The 16,072-nt window shown below is 41.9% G+C and overlaps 1 protein-coding gene across 1 annotated transcript in view; it reads right to left on the bottom strand.

Annotated features, from left to right (window-relative positions):
* The window catches only part of tab2 (TGF-beta activated kinase 1 (MAP3K7) binding protein 2), a 110,985-nt gene extending 96,711 nt beyond the window's left edge, over positions 1 to 14,274 (bottom strand). The window contains exon 1 of the mRNA XM_060913902.1: positions 13,891 to 14,274. The gene's annotated coding sequence lies outside the window, so the exon portion shown is untranslated. The remainder of the gene's footprint in view (positions 1 to 13,890) is intronic.
* Between the last annotated feature and the right edge of the window lie 1,798 nt (positions 14,275 to 16,072).

The raw sequence follows: 16,072 nt of genomic DNA, 5'->3' as shown, positions 1-16,072 counted from the left end.
TCTTCAATCTTTGATTTGTAATATCTCAAGAACGGATAAACATATTTTAATTCTGTAAAAAGTCTGTTGTTCCGCAACCAATTAGAGCAGTTTCAAGTTATTTAGATTGAATTTGAAGTTTCACCTGATATGCCGGCTATAACACGGATATAAACAAACATCCACATCGTTCATTTTGTACGTTGAAGCCACCCAAGACAAACAAGTGTACAAAGTTCAAGAAGGATAGTGCAAAAGAGGACAGACATCTCAAGCTGAAGACAAAGAAGAAACGCAGCAGAGCGACGATGCCTTCACAAATAATGAAAAATGTTTGTGTTTTTTCTTTTTTTTAAATATAAAGAGCAATAAAGAGAAAGAAATGAAAAAAAGACGAGATCGAGTGTGAGGACACAAAACAGGTTCAGTCCTTCTGGACACATTGACCATCACACTTGCGTCTTATTTTTGCAGCAAAACCAAACAGCCTTTATTTATTTTTTTGTCTGAAAAGTTAAAGTACTCTCTTCTGTATGCAACATGCTACTTTCTTTACTGACAAACATACATTTCCATCATCATCTCGAGCATTTCATTTTGTGCTGGAAATCTAATGCTTTCATCCTGACTCGACAGCATAGGAGTCGTCGTCAAATAAATATATTATATATATATATATATATATATATATATATGTATATATATATATATATGTATATGTATATGTATGTAAAAAACAGGGGTCTCAAAAGTAGTCGGAGGCGGCAAATTGCCGTCTGTAGGATTAAATGCCATCTATTTCTCCACTGTTTGTACAGCAAACATCTTTAATTGAAAAAAAGCAAAATTTGGTGCACAAGTTTTAATTTTCTTTGGGTTTTCTGAAATCAACCCAGAGTCAAAAATTTACATACGCTCACTTGGATTATTAATTCAGACGTGCTGAAACTTCCAAAATGCCTCTCATCTTGCCAAGGCTGAGGTCTCTTAACTTCCTGTTAGTGATCATGATTGACTACAGCTGGTAGCTTCTCTGTGCCTTCATAAAAAGGGTTTGTTTACAGCACTCACTGGATTGACCAACACACAATACAATGGAAAAGTCCAAGGAGCTCAGTGCAGATCTGAGAAAGAGGATCGCAGATATACACAACTCTGGAATGTCTCTTAGAGCCATTTCTAAACAACTGCAAATTCCAAGATCAGTTCAAACAATTATATGCAAGTTATTGTGAGGTGTAGTCACTTTGCCGAGCCACTTTGCTTCAAGAAAACCCAAACGGCCACCTTCAGCTGAAAGGAAATTAGTCTGGATGGTCAGGAACAACCTGGGAACCACCATGGCACAGCCCTGCCATGAACTGGAAGCTGATGGATCATTGCCTACAGTTCAGATCACCATGGACTAAGAGGCTGCTATCCAAGAAATAACCCCCTGCTCCAAAATTGACACCTTCAAGCTTAAGTAAAGTTTGAAGCTGACCACACAGACAAAGAAAAAGCCTTCTGGAGGATAGCTGTATGGTCAGATGAGACAAAGACTGAGTTGTTTGGCCACAATGACCACCATGTACAAAGGGACACTGTACCTGGTGATAGTGGTGGTAGGATCATCATGCTCTGGGGCTGTTTTACTGCCAGTGGAACTGGTTCACTGCACAAAGTGGACGGAATAATGAAGGAGGACGACCTCAGAATTCTTCAGCATAACCTCAAACCATTGGAAAGTTGAACATGATTGGGAGTTACAACAGGACAATGAACCCAAACACGCATCCGAGCTGGTTGTGGAGGATAAAGCAGGCTAACATTAAGCTTAAAACAAGTCCTGACTTCAACCCTATTGAAAATACAAGTCCATGCCAAGAAAAAAAACAAATTTTATTGAACTCTACCATGAACAATTGTGAAAAATCCAACCAGAATTGGGCCAGAAGCTTGTTCATGGTAAAACAAAAAGTGTTTGGTCAAGATGAATCGCGCAAAGAGACATTTTACCCAAATATTAAGTGTGCTGTATGTATATTTTTGACCCTGTACTGATTTCAGAAAACCCAAAGAAAATTAAAACTTGTGCACCAAATTCTAGTGTTTTTTTTTTTAATTAAAGCTCATAGGCAACAGTTTTAATTCTATGCACATTTGAAACTTTAAAAAACCCTCTGTAATTTTCTTCTGGTCCCAAGAAGTATTGTTAGTAAGTAATAATTAAAATAAGTTAGCGCGGATCGCGGCAAATTTCTGTTCGGCTATTTTCGTGACCACTCAGCGTGTGACGTCATTTAAGCCAAACAAACCGCTTGAGTTGAGTCCACTTCCGTTTACTTACATTGCTGTTTGAGACGTGCATTCAGGAATTTCCAAAGAAAAAACATGCCTTATTGTTGTGCAGTGAACTGTAACAACGGGTCCGGTTCAGGAAGAAGTTTTTTACCTTTTACCGAGAGAGGATAAGAGGCGGAGTGAGAGGGTTGGCTTTTTCCGAAAAAGGAGACGAGGCAGAGAGAGAGTAGATTGTGTGCGTGAAGCCAGAGGGTTGTTTTTTTCTGGAAGAGGAGAACAGGCAGAGAGTGTGGATTGTGCGCGTGAAACAAAATCAAGCACTCAAAGAAGAAACGGAGCAGCAACGCTCAGGCAAAAAGGAGAAGATTTTAGGTAAACATTTTTACTTTTGCTTGCAATTGACAAGTCAAGAATCCTGAAGGATCCTGTACAATCATTATGGAAATGAGACAAAGGGATATTTCCTCACTTAGAGTCGGCTATAAATAGTATAACGCCGCGGATGGCAGGCTAATGTGGCCTACCGGAGCACTGTCCAGTAATCGTTCCCTATATCCGCTAGGGAGGGCGGTTTAATTATTCTTCAAAAGGGCTCTTATTTAGTATTACAACGAAAGTAGGAATTTATCATAACTACCAGGATAAATCATTTGGGCGCGAGTCTTGTTGAGGTCCAGGGTCACCGCGATCAGAGTTGGCCGAGTCGCTGTCCGATTCCGAGGCAGCACGGTCAAACCAGTGAGCCATATTCACCGATTGCTTCACAACGGCCATAGGTTCAGACATATATGGTTTCACCTCTCGATATTCAATTTGGAGAGTTCCTACTTCAAAATCGCTATCGCCTTTCAGACATTTTACACAACCTCTCACAACCAAAGTCCGTCCACGTGTGCTCGGTTTGCAGGTAAACACAGAGCTGCTCCTGGTCTGTTTGGCTTAAATGATGTCATGACGACACCCCCTGGCGGTGAAAGTGCGCATAAGTGAGACGTTAACAAACCTTCGAAAATTGGGCAAAACAGTATATTTTAACCGTTTTATTCAATTTTAGGGTGCAAATTAGACACCAGGAAGATTGGATTCACTTTTTGGGTCATTCTTCTAGACAACAAAGTTGATATTCTACGTTGTACCTTCAACCCTTGCCTATGACCTTTAAAGCTGTATGCCGTACAATCATTCTGCTACAGAAAAAGAACAGTTCAAAGAAAAATCACTGAAAGCCCAAATATTGCCATGACCTTCATATCCAAGATGACATTCACGTCACTGTATGTAAACTTCTGACCGCAACTGTACGCGTTGATACGCATTTGTTTTTGTACAGTTGCTGTTGCAAGAAGTCACTCGTTGTCAGATTCACTTATTATAACTTGTATAGTGCAACGCCAAATGAAAGCACTGTGATTAATTCATGTATTTTTTCAAAATGGCTGAAAAATCTTTTGAACCTCCTTAATATAAAAGGCAATATCACATGCTCGCTCTCTTGTATATATATTTGAATTCATCTGAAGTGAACAGACTTGTGCAAAAGGCAACAAAGCGGTTCCTTGCAAAGAAAAGAAGGATAAGGGAAGATAGAAAGAACACGTGAAGAACCTGAATCAGGTTCAGTACCTGAGATCACTACAGACGCTGTTTAGGATTCGATCAATACTCAGACTGTTCAGAAATTGAATAATGAATCAAAAAGAAATCCGACAATACAAAACTTTATATATTTGATGCTTACAAAATCAAGCTATTGTAACTTACTTGATTTTGTAAACATCAAAAATATATAAAGTTTTTTACTGTCAAATTTCTTTGAGTCATTACTATATGGCAGTTCTGTCAAAGTTTTTAGTACTGACCACCATCTCTATTGTGCTGTTGACAATAAATCGGAAATTCCTCCTGAAATGCCTTGAAACCGTCTCGGATAAACGCAGGTTTCCATTTTTCTCGCCGGTGGTTCGCGGTGAAGGACTTCAGCCTTTTTAATTGTACCGTCCTATTCTCTGTCTCATACCCTTTTATTCCCCTAAACTTTGAGACCACTGACTAAGACACGATTTTCCATCATCTCATCGCATTATCTGTAGCCGCTTTATCCTTCTACAGGGTCGCAGGCAAGCTGGAGCCTATCCCAGCTGACTACGGGCGAAAGGCGGGGTACACCCTGGACAAGTCGCCAGGTCATCACAGGGCTGACACATAGACACAGACAACCATTCACACTCACATTCACACCTACGGTCAATTTAGAGTCACCAGTTAACCTAACCTGCATGTCTTTGGACTGTGGGGGAAACCGGAGCACCCGGAGGAAACCCACGCGGACACGGGGAGAACATGCAAACTCCACACAGAAAGGCCCTCGCCGGCCACGGGGCTCGAACCCGGACCTTCTTGCTGTGAGGCGACAGCGCTAACCACTACACCACCGTGCCGCCCTCTGATGTTTACTTTGCTACAAAAATTTTAAAAAAATACTGCGCAATTATTATATTCCACGTCATGAATTTCAATCGTCAGTCATTTAAATGAGGTAAAAAATGAAACCGGAATCATCTGGAGATGATTTCCTGGAGAACCCTGACTCTGAGTGACGTGTCGACAGTTCGACTCCGAGTCGGCTCTTATGGACAAATTTGAAATTGAAAACGCAAACACTTTGCAACTCGGCACAACTGGATGAGGGTGCGACCGTTCTTTCATTAGTCCGGTTGTCATTGCGATTGGTTTGGGGATCGCTCGAGTCCATCGTTTAAAAGGAGAACCAAAGGCAAATTTTTATCATCAAAATTCTATTTCTCATTTTATTAAATATAGGAATGCATTTTTGATCACTATTTTGTCACTGCTATAGCAAGTTATGAATGTTTGAAATATGTTCTGTAATATATCAGTCCATATGTCAAAGCAATGGCCGTAAACGCGATTCGTTGAGACCTGTGCGAGACATCGTAGGACGGAAGTAAAACGTACAGCGGAAATCAAAGTGACCAACATCTACCAACATTGTCAGAAGACATGTGCGCCCTCTTTCGAATGCTGACACAATAAAGCCAGAAGTTTTGTTTGTTTTGACAGCGATCAGGAAAGTTTGAAAAAAGTAGGCAGCAATCGTCATTTAAACTCGCTTGGAAAACAGTTTTCAAAATGGCGGCGCTGACACCTGGTTGACGCTTCACATTTCGAAGTCTCGCACAAGTCTCGTGAAGATCGCGCGGATAAGCGACGCCTGCCGTGGACCAAACGAACTAAATTCAACATGGCTAAAAACCGAATAGGCCGATAAGTATAATATTTAATTGCGATTAGCTGCCAATACGAGTCACGATATAAGGTTACTAAAACCGAAAACGTAATTGAATAAACACGTTAATTTAGAAATAAAGCAAGTTTAAAAATGACTTCAGTTCTCCTTTAAAAGGTGCCAGTTTTGATAATGTGGCAGCAGGAACAAGTCGCGCCCACGTTCCTTCGTATTTACACGCTCGCTCACACACTCTCCATCGGTTAGACAGGTAAATCAGTGATCAGAAGCGTGCTGTTCACTCGTTTTGTCGTGCTCTCGCTGCTCGTTTCGGTTTAAACTTTAAACGCTCGGTGATTCGGCAGTAAATCCAACTGTCACTTGCAGGAAAACTGATTCACGCCGAGTGATGTCCACAAGCGTCAGTGACCGGTGGTTTTCTCCACCTACGCAGACGGTCTGTGCCGGATACTCGATCACAGGGAGGGGGGGAACGAACTTGCCTTTCAACATTCAAGCGATTTATATCGTCTCCACTGCAAATCATGAAGTTGTCTTTGATTCAGGGCGAGCATGACCGGAAGCGGCGGCATATCTATTGATCTATTCTCGTCCTCTGATTGGCTGAGCCGGACCACGTGACAACACCATAGCGCATGTAGTTATGTTACAGAGCCAGGCAGCGTACTACAGAGAGGAACTGAGAAAGCCAAGCACACACACACACACCTGGACGGAAATTCACTTGCAAAATACATATTTTGTGAGTATTTTACAGGGAAATGGTTAGTAATGTATTAGCAGAGACTGCACTAACTAGAAGCCATGTAAATGTCAAACTTTTCGGGGGGGATTTTTCTGGAGAAGATTTTATGGAGAACCCTGACTCTGAGTGACGTGTTGACAGTTAAGGGAACGATTCAACTCAGAGTCGGTGCTTTTGGATGAATTTGAAATTGAAAACGCAAACGACGCTCTACAACTCGGCACAACTGGATGAGGGTACGACCGTTCTTTCGTTAGTCTGGTTGTCACTGCGATTGGTTTGGGGCTCGCTTGAGGCCATCGTTTAAAGGAGAACTGAAGGCAAATTTTTTTTACCATCAAAATTCTATTTCTCGGGCGGCACAGTGGTGTAGTGGTTAGCGCTGTCGCCTCACAGCAAGAAGGTCCGGGTTTGAGCCCCGTGGCGGACGAGGGCCTTTCTGCACGGAGTTTGCATGTTGTCCATGTGGGTTTCCTCCGGGTGCTCCGGTTTCCCCCACAGTCCAAAGACATGCAGGTTAGGTTAACTGGTGACTCTAAATTGACCGTAGGTGTGAATGTGAGTGTGAATGGTTGTCTGTGTCTATGTGTCAGCCCTGTGATGACCTGGCGACTTGTCCAGGGTGTACCCCGCCTTTCGCCCGTAGTCAGCTGGGATAGGCTCCAGCTTGCCTGCGACCCTGTAGAACAGGATAAAGCGGCTAGAGATAACGAGATGAGATTCTACTTCTCATTTTATTAAATATAGGAATGCATTTTTGATGGCCATTTTGTCGCTGCTATAGCAAGTTATGAGTGTTTGAAATATGCTATGTAATATATCAGTCCGTATGTCAAAGCAATGGCCGTAAACGCAATTCGTTGAGACCTGTGCGAGACATCGTAGGATGGAAGTAAAACATACAGCGGAAATCAAAGCAAGTTTAAAAATGACTTCAGTTTTCCTTTAAAAGGTGGAGAAGCTTGACAAGGAAAAGCACTGGAGAAGAACTGACCTTTGAATTTGACATGAAGCGGTCTTGTCTGGATGATAAATAAGAAGGACTACTTTAGTTATCGCACATACACTTGTGAAACTTGTCTCTGTGTTTAACCCATCTAAAGCAGTGAACACACACTCAGGGGTTAGGTGCCTCGCTCAAGGACACCTCAGCCCATGGCCACCCCTGTGACTGTGGACCGTGCAGACACACGGAGAACACAAAACTCCACACAGAAAGGCCCGCATCAGCCACTGGGCTCGAACCCAGAACCTTCTTACTGTGAGGCGACAGCGTTAACCACGACACCACCGTGTCGAAATGACCCGGATGAACGCTACAGCACATGTTCAAGCCCTCCTACTCGCCAGTGAATGAGCTGAGACAGTAAGTAGGAACAAGTTGTCAGATTGTTCCGGAACAAATTGTGTTTAGATGGACAGTTGTGTAAAAGCAGCTTACAGTGGCGCTTGAAAGTTTGTGAACCCTTTAGAATTTTCTATATTTCTGCATAAATATGACCTAAAACATCATCAGATTTTCACACAAGTCCTAAAAGTAGATAAAGAGAACCCAGTTAAACAAATGAGACAAAAATATGAAACTTGATCTTTTATTTATTGAGGAAAGTGATCCAATATTACATATCTGTGGGTGGCAAAAGTATGTGAACCTCTAGGATTAGCAGTTAATTTGAAAGTGAAATTAGAGTCAGGTGTTTTCAATCAATGGGATGACAATCAGGTGTGAGTGGGCACCCTGTTTTATTTAAAGAACAGGGATCTATCAAAGTCTGATCTTCACAACACATGTTTGTGGAAGTGCATCATGGCACGAACAAAGGAGATTTCTGAGGACCTCAGAAAAAGCGTTGTTGATGCTCATCAGGCTGGAAAAGGTTACAAAACCATCTCTAAAGAGTTTGGACTCCACCAATCCACAGTCAGACAGATTGTGTACAAATGGAGGAAATTCAAGACCATTGTTACCCTCCCCAGGAGTGGTCGACCAACAAAGATCACTCCAAGAGCAAGGCGTGTAATAGTCGGCGAGGTCACAAAGGACTCCAGGGTAACTTCTAAGCAACTGAAGGCCCCTCTCACATTGGCTAATGTTAATGTTCATGAGTCCACCATCAGGAGAACATTGAATAACAGTGGTGTGCATGGCAGGGTTGCAAGGAGAAAGCCACTGCTCTCCAAAAAGAACATTGCTGCTCATCTGCAGTTTGCTAAACATCACGTGGACAAGCCAGAAGGCCATTGGAAAAATGTTTTGTGGACAGATGAGACCAAAATAGAACTTTTTGGTTTAAATGAGAAGCGTTATGTTTGGAGAAAGGAAAACACTGCATTCTGGCATAAGAACCTTATCCCATCTGTGAAACATGGTGGTGGTAGTATCATGGTTTGGGCCTGTTTTGCTGCATCTGGGCCAGGACGGCTTGCCATCATTGATGGAACTATGAATTCTAAATTATACCAGCGAATTCTAAAGGAAAGCGTCAGGACATCTGTCCATGAATCTCAAGAGAAGGTGAGTCATGCAACAAGACAACGACCCTAAGCACACAAAATGTTCTACAAAAGAATGGTTAAAGAAAAGTGCATATCCTGGACCAAATTTTTTTTTTTTACATCAAAGTATGTCTCTTTACACACTCATCCAGAAGGGTAATTTTGCACAAGGCCATCTGTCTACAACAGAAAAAAAAAAATAATAAAATAAAACGAGTCTGGAAAAATCCCAAGGGAGTCTGGAACCAGATTCGTGATGTCACGTGCGGAAGCGCCAGCAGGCTGCGAGAGCTTGCACGGTTTCAGTGCACAGCCTGTGTAGACCAAGTTTAGCAGCTAGCGATTTTGCATTGAAATATGGAATTGTCACCTGAGCGCAATGTGGGAAACGATGAATACTAATCCCATCAAGACTGGTGTTGCTACACCCTCTTACAATACATCTGTTAACCATTTTAATAATTATGTGATAACGTTAAAGAAATTTCCAGAAAACCACCAGGTCGTTTTCTCATAAACAAACCAGCGCTGACGTAGGATTCAGAGGGAGGCGTCCCGCACGTGACGTCACGAAAATCAATGTTTCCCGGGAAATCCAAATGGCAAGTTTTTTCAGAGGCGAACCAATTCGCCTCAAATGGCTTGGTTTCAACGTTATTTTTCTGGTATTGCGCAAGGTAAAAAAAAAAATGCACAAAATTTTACAGACATTTGACCAAAGTTTATAAAATAGGAGAATTACATTGATCTTGCTCCTGAATTCACCCGTGATATGCACTTTAATGTTTTGGAATGGCCAAGTCAAAGTCCTGACCTTAATCCAATCGAAATGTTGTGGAAGGACCTGAAGCGAGCAGTTCATGTGAAGAAACCCACCAACATCCCAGAGTTATGTTTAAAGAAAGGAAAACACTGCATTCCAGCATAAGAACATTATCCCATCTGTGAAACATGGTGGTGGTAGTATCATGGCTTGGGCCTGTTTTGCTGCATCTGGGCCAGGACGGCTTGCCATCATTGATGGAACAATGAATTCTGAATTACACCAGCGAATTCTAAAGGAAAATGTCAGGACATCTGTCCATGAACTGAATCTCAAGAGAAGGTGGGTCACGCAGCAAGACAACGACCCTAAGCACACAAGTCGTTCTACCAAAGAATGGCCAAGTCAAAGTCCAACTGAAATGTTGTGGAAGGACCTGAAGCGAGCAGTTCATGTGAGGAAACCCACCAACATCTCAGAGTTGAAGCTGTTCTGTACAGAGGAATGGGCTAAAATTCCTCAGATCAACAGTTACCGCAAACGTTTAGTTGCAGTTATTGCTGCACAAGGTGGTCACACCAGATACTGAAAGCAAAGCTTCACATACTTTTTTGCGTCTCACACACAATACTGGGTCATTTTCCTTATTCGGTCATATTTCTGCAGAAATATATAGAAAATTCTAAAGCGTTCACAAACTTTCAAGTACCACTGTAAGATCAATACCATTTACCAAATTATTCTATACGTTAGTGTAAACTGTAGGATTAGATACAAATACGAAAGACGCCTTTTGGTACGCCGAGTGAGTGAGAGGACGGCGAATCCGTCCTTCTTGCTGACAAACTGAAAAGGAAGAGAAAAAAAAAAATCGAACATGTTACAGATTTGAGAAACTTCATATTTCTATCATCTGATTTTTTTTTCACATCATATCACTCATACAAGATGTACATGTAGACTAATAGTGTATGGAATTAATTTTGTGCCAAAATGTTCATACAATACTTTTGAAATATCAAACAAAAACAATAAATCAAAATTCAAAAAAAAAAAAAAAAAGTCAATTTTTTTTAGACTGGCAAACAAATTATTCGTGTAATCGTGCAAAATATCAGTCTATTACTCTTCAGAAACCTTTTATTTTTGTTCCGCGTCTTTCTCGGTTTTGTTTGACAATTTATTTTGGTTGCGATTCCAGCTTTCTCGTTTGCGCTCCCTGACTTTTTGCTTGCAGTTTTGGCACAAACTTGACGTGTGGGTGGGCTGTCCAGGAACGCATTCCCATTGGCTAACTTGTGTTTGACTGACAGCTGCGCTCAGCCATTCCCTACTCGGATTTTGGCGGACTGTTTGACGAGTGACTGATCCATTGACGGTAAACAAGGATCGAGTGGACTTCAGTGGCGACTTAGTCTGGCTAACACGACTTCAAAGCTCTGCGAGCATTTGGTCTGGCAAAGATATTAAGCCCAACCGTTTCCCAAAGTGCGTGGTTGACCCGCCTCTCTGAAATGCCTCAGTTTGCTACTGGTCGAAGCCAGAAAAGGCTGTGACGAAGCTTAAACCAATCACATCACTCTTTCCTCTGACGTATGTGACGCGACGGGGCTAACTGGTAGATTAAACTCTTACCGAAGCCGGTCGGGAGCAAGGCGAAAACGTCCTTCCTTTCAATAAATACCTCCAGGGCTGCTCTTTGCTCCGTTTTCAATGAGAACTTGCTCCATGTTCGTAATGTTTCTAGTGAATGAAGCGCTTCCGGCATAGATTCTGTAAACAATCTATGGCTTCCGGTCGCAGTCCTACTACGTCAGTGCCTTGAACACGCCTCTACCCAGGGCCGTTGGAGATGCTCAAAGTTGATTGGTTCCCGATTTTTCGGGAGCTTGGAAGAGCTGTAGATAGCTTGCTTGGCCAGACTAAGCTCGCAACAGGCCCTCGTGTTGCGTCACGCTTAGGATGGGCGGGCCCAGGCTCGTGGCGACTATGATATGGAATTAATTCAACAAAGTGTAAGTACGGGACAAATGTGTTGTATGTGTTGCAGTAGTGCACATTATGCAGGTGTTTTGTGGCAAGTCAAATGTTAGCCTTAGCTCCGCTACCCAATATAATAGCCGTCTTGCTAACGTTAAACACGCCTGCATAACGTGTACTACTGCAACACATTTGTCCCGTACTTACACTTTGTTGAATTAATTCAATATCATAGTCACCACTGAAGTCCACTCGATCCTTGTTTACCGTCAATGGATCGGTCACTCGTCAAACAGTCCGCCAGAATCCGAGTAGGGAATGGCTGAGCGTAGCTGTCAGTCAAACACAAGTTAGCCAATGGGAATGCATTCCTGGACAGCCCACCCACACGTCAAGTTTGTGCCAAAACTGCAAGCAAAAAGTCAGGGAGCGCAAACGAGAAAGCTGGAATCGCAACTAGGGCCGTCACGATTACCGGTGTACACGGTTACCGCGCTAAAATATTTTGACGGTGACCATAACCTTCTGAGTGTCAAAACCGCGATAGCTTCCATTTTCGCGAGACTTTGAACTTTCATGCGAGTTTTCCCGCCGACGCCACTCAAGTTCACTCACTCACTGTCCGAAGTTCAAGCATGGCGGAAGGAGGAGACTGTGGTGGTCATCAAGATGAAGACATCTATCCGCCTTCCAAGCGGATAAAATCGGAAGTGTGGAAATATTTTGGATATTTCAAAAATTCGGAGGGACAACTTGTTGATAACGGTGCTCCTGCATGTAGAGTGTGCAGAAAAAAGGTGTCAGCGAAAGGCAGCAATACATCAAATCTAATGACTCATCTGCGAGACCATCATCAGCATCTGTACAGCAAGTGCAAGGTAGGTTAACGTGTATGTTTTAGCTGAAATGCGCAAAGTAACTTTTGACGAGGGAAGATGAAACAATTATTTCCGACTGTCAATAATGTTAGACCTTGATGATAATCTTTATTGTCGAAAGACGGCCACTGCTAGCAGTTTTAAAATGCATCTAGCACTAGCTGTGGTTAGCGCTATTCTGAGGTAAACATCACCATTCTAAGCTAAGTTACACAGCTAAACTTTCCTTCGCCACAAGACGGTGAAAATGGATCAGTGAAACACACGAAGTAACGTATGACTTCGGGTCGAGGGAAAATACAACAGCTTCTTCCATAACCAGTTTTGCTTTACCATGATGTTGAAAACGGCAGTTTTCATTAGAATTTATTTATTTATTTTACACATTATATAATAAACACTGCACTTTTTAACCCATTGCTGCATGCTCCCTATTTCCACATACTGTACTTGCATCTCCAGGTCAGGATCCACTTGTCCACAGTCCAAACTTGAAAACCTGAACCACGCCCACTCAACCTGAGCCACGCCCACTCAAATAACCGTGATAATACCGTACACCGCGATAATTTTGGTCACAATAACCGTCATGTTAAATTTTCATACCGTGACACCCCTAATCGCAACCAAAATCGAGAAAGACCCGGAACAAAAATAAAAGGTTTCTGAAGAGTAATAGACTGATATTTTGCACGATTACACGAATAATTTGTTTGCCAGTCTAAAAAAAAAAAATTGACTTTTTTTTTTTTTGATTTATCGTTTTTGTTTGATATTTCAAAAGTATTGTATGAACATTTTGGCACAAAATTGATTCCATAATAGTGCAGCTGCTGGAACAGTTTCCAGAAGTTTCTACAGGGAAATATTTGACATTTTTACTGCTTGTTGTACAGAATTTGTACCCATGTATGAAAACTATTATTATTATATATTATTATTATTATGTAATAACACAATAGATCCAATGACAAGAAATTGAGTCTCACACACACAAAAAAAATTACTTGAAGTAAATAATAATAATAATAATAATAATAATAATAATAATAAAGTCCTGTAGTATATAATTTCCTTCTTTAAGTGTGTATTTAAAGAAAAAATGTTGTGTAATTCCCAGAGCCGTGAGCAGTAAAGCCTGAGGGGAGATTAGCATGAAGCTAACTGCAGTGCGTACGTTAAAAAACAAAGCAGCACGTCACCTGAGGTAAAAAAAAAATAAACTTAAAACATTTATAAACCTTCCAGACTTTTTCCAGACGAGCTACACAAGTGCGGTTTGCTATAAATCCGTCATGTGGAAAACTTTTTTCCGTGTCAACTTTTTTTCTCTCTGCACACAGCTAGCTAACGCTAATAGCAAGGGAGAAAACCCCGACAGTTCACTCTCAGGCCTGATAAATACATCGGTTTCTCGATAACAACTGATATTTTTTAAATATCTCGACTGTAAATGTTGTCCTGGCTTGTTTTTGTGTTTGTTTGCTGTTGTTTTTACCGTGTCCGTGTCCGCCGCCGCTCCCCGGGCCGCCTTCCACACCGGAGCCGCCCGAGACCGAGGCTAGTCTCTGTCTCACTCCGAGTCTCCGTGTCAGGGTCAGGGCCGGGCAGGAGGAGGAACTCGGAGCCGGGCCTAAGTGCGCTGAGGACGGCGTAACTTTACTTCAGAGTCCGGTGGTGGAGGTGGAGGTAGTGGGGGGACACCGAGTCCGTCCGTCCGTCCCCCGCTTAATGTTTCACCCACTCAGGGATTTCTTTCCTTTTTTTTCACCCCCCCTTGTTTTTTTTTATTATTATTACTTAACTTCTACACCTCTTCTTATCCTCCTCACGGTTTTATTTTCTCTTTTTTCCCCCCCAGTCTTTTCCCCCCTTTCTCGCTTCCGACACATACGAATCAAAATAACCGTCGCGCAATATGGCGGCCGCACACGCAACTCTCGCGAGACTTCCGTCTTTCTTAAAGGGACGAGAACTAACCAACAGTGGTGCTTGAAAGTTTGTGAACCTTTTAGAATTTTCTATACATTTCTGCATCAGATTTCCACACGAGTAGATAAAAGAGAACCCGGTTAAACAAATTATACTTGGTCATTTATTTATTGAGGAAAATGACCCAATAGTACATATCTGTTTGCTTACTGATCAGTCCTGCACACTGGTTTGGAGCAGTGGCGGCTGGTAGTCTTTCAAACAGGGGAGGCTGGTCGGTTACGATATTTCCAGATTCTCATCTCATTATCTCTAGCCGCTTTATCCTTCTACAGGGTCGCAGGCAAGCTGGAGCCTATCCCAGCTGACTACGGGCGAAAGGCGGGGTACACCCTGGACAAGTCACCAGGTCATCACAGGGCTGACACATAGACACAGACAACCATTCACACTCACATTCACACCTACGGTCAATTTAGAGTCACCAGTTAACCTAACCTGCATGTCTTTGGACTGTGGGGGAAACCGGAGCACCCGGAGGAAACCCATGCGGACACGGGAAGAACATGCAAACTCCACACAGAAAGGCCCTCGCCAGCCCCGGGGCTCGAACCCAGGACCTTCTTGCTGTGAGGCGACAGCACTAACCACTACACCACCGTGCCGCCGGGGGATATTTTAACATTTTATATTTTAAAATTGTGGCATGTTGTTTAAAAATTGACCTCGGCTGTGTTTTTGTTTAAAAATGTTTTCCAAATTGTAGTGGTGTTTAATTCATATCCAGAAAAACATATATTCCAATATAATATACTCAGCATAAACATTTTAAATAGATTCTATATTTTTGGTCCATCCATGACATATTACTAAAGTAGCCTATTTACTGTTGTTGATGTGGGTCACTTGCTGTTAGCCAATTCACTTTCTCGTACCAGGAGAGCTGAAAGGAACGAGTATTATTCCCTACCTTTTTCACCAAGTCAATTTGAGGCGTTGGTCTACCCTGCTCTTTAATTTTAATTTTTTCCTCGAAAGGAAGAGGTCCTCAGAAATCTCCTTTGTTCGTGCCATGATACACTTCCACAAACATGTGTTGTGAAGATCAGACTTTGATAGATCCCTGTTCTTTAAATAAAACAGGGTGCCCACTCACACCTGATTTCAATCAGTGGGATGACAAACACCTGACTCGAATTTCCTGTCGACAGGATTTTGATAGGATTTCTAGTGCTTTTTAAAAATTCTGTTGGAAAGTGTTTAGTGAGAGAGATGCATTTTAGTAGTACTAAGACACTGCAGTATTTATTTAATTGAGTTGTTACTATTTTGGTTAAATCTTATTAAAATTTAATTTATATATGATATTATAGTTCTCTGTATTTTTACATGAGCTTACAGAAGGAAAACACATTTGATGCAATCCAATGATACTTTCATTCACTGTGACTATTTTAAGAAATTATAAACATTCTTCTAAAGCATCACTTGTGTTATTTTCTGTGGGTCTCTGTATGTATACAATATTCAGGCATGAGATTTTTCAGCTAAAAATCTGATTTAAGACTTCCCTTTCATTGTCATTATATTAAAATTCAAGACGAGTACTATTTCAGATTTTTCACTCTGAGCTCTCTCATTCCTAATACATGATCTGTAGGTACAGTCCGTCTAAAGGCCAATTTATGCTGACAACGCAGTCCTCGCAGATGGCGTCGCAGATGGCGTCTGTGTAGCCCCCCCCCTCG

The sequence above is a fragment of the Neoarius graeffei genome, chromosome 2 (genome assembly GCF_027579695.1).
Source record: "Neoarius graeffei isolate fNeoGra1 chromosome 2, fNeoGra1.pri, whole genome shotgun sequence".
Taxonomy (NCBI): Eukaryota; Metazoa; Chordata; class Actinopteri; order Siluriformes; family Ariidae; genus Neoarius; species Neoarius graeffei.
This window is presented reverse-complemented; position numbering and strand designations above follow the sequence as displayed.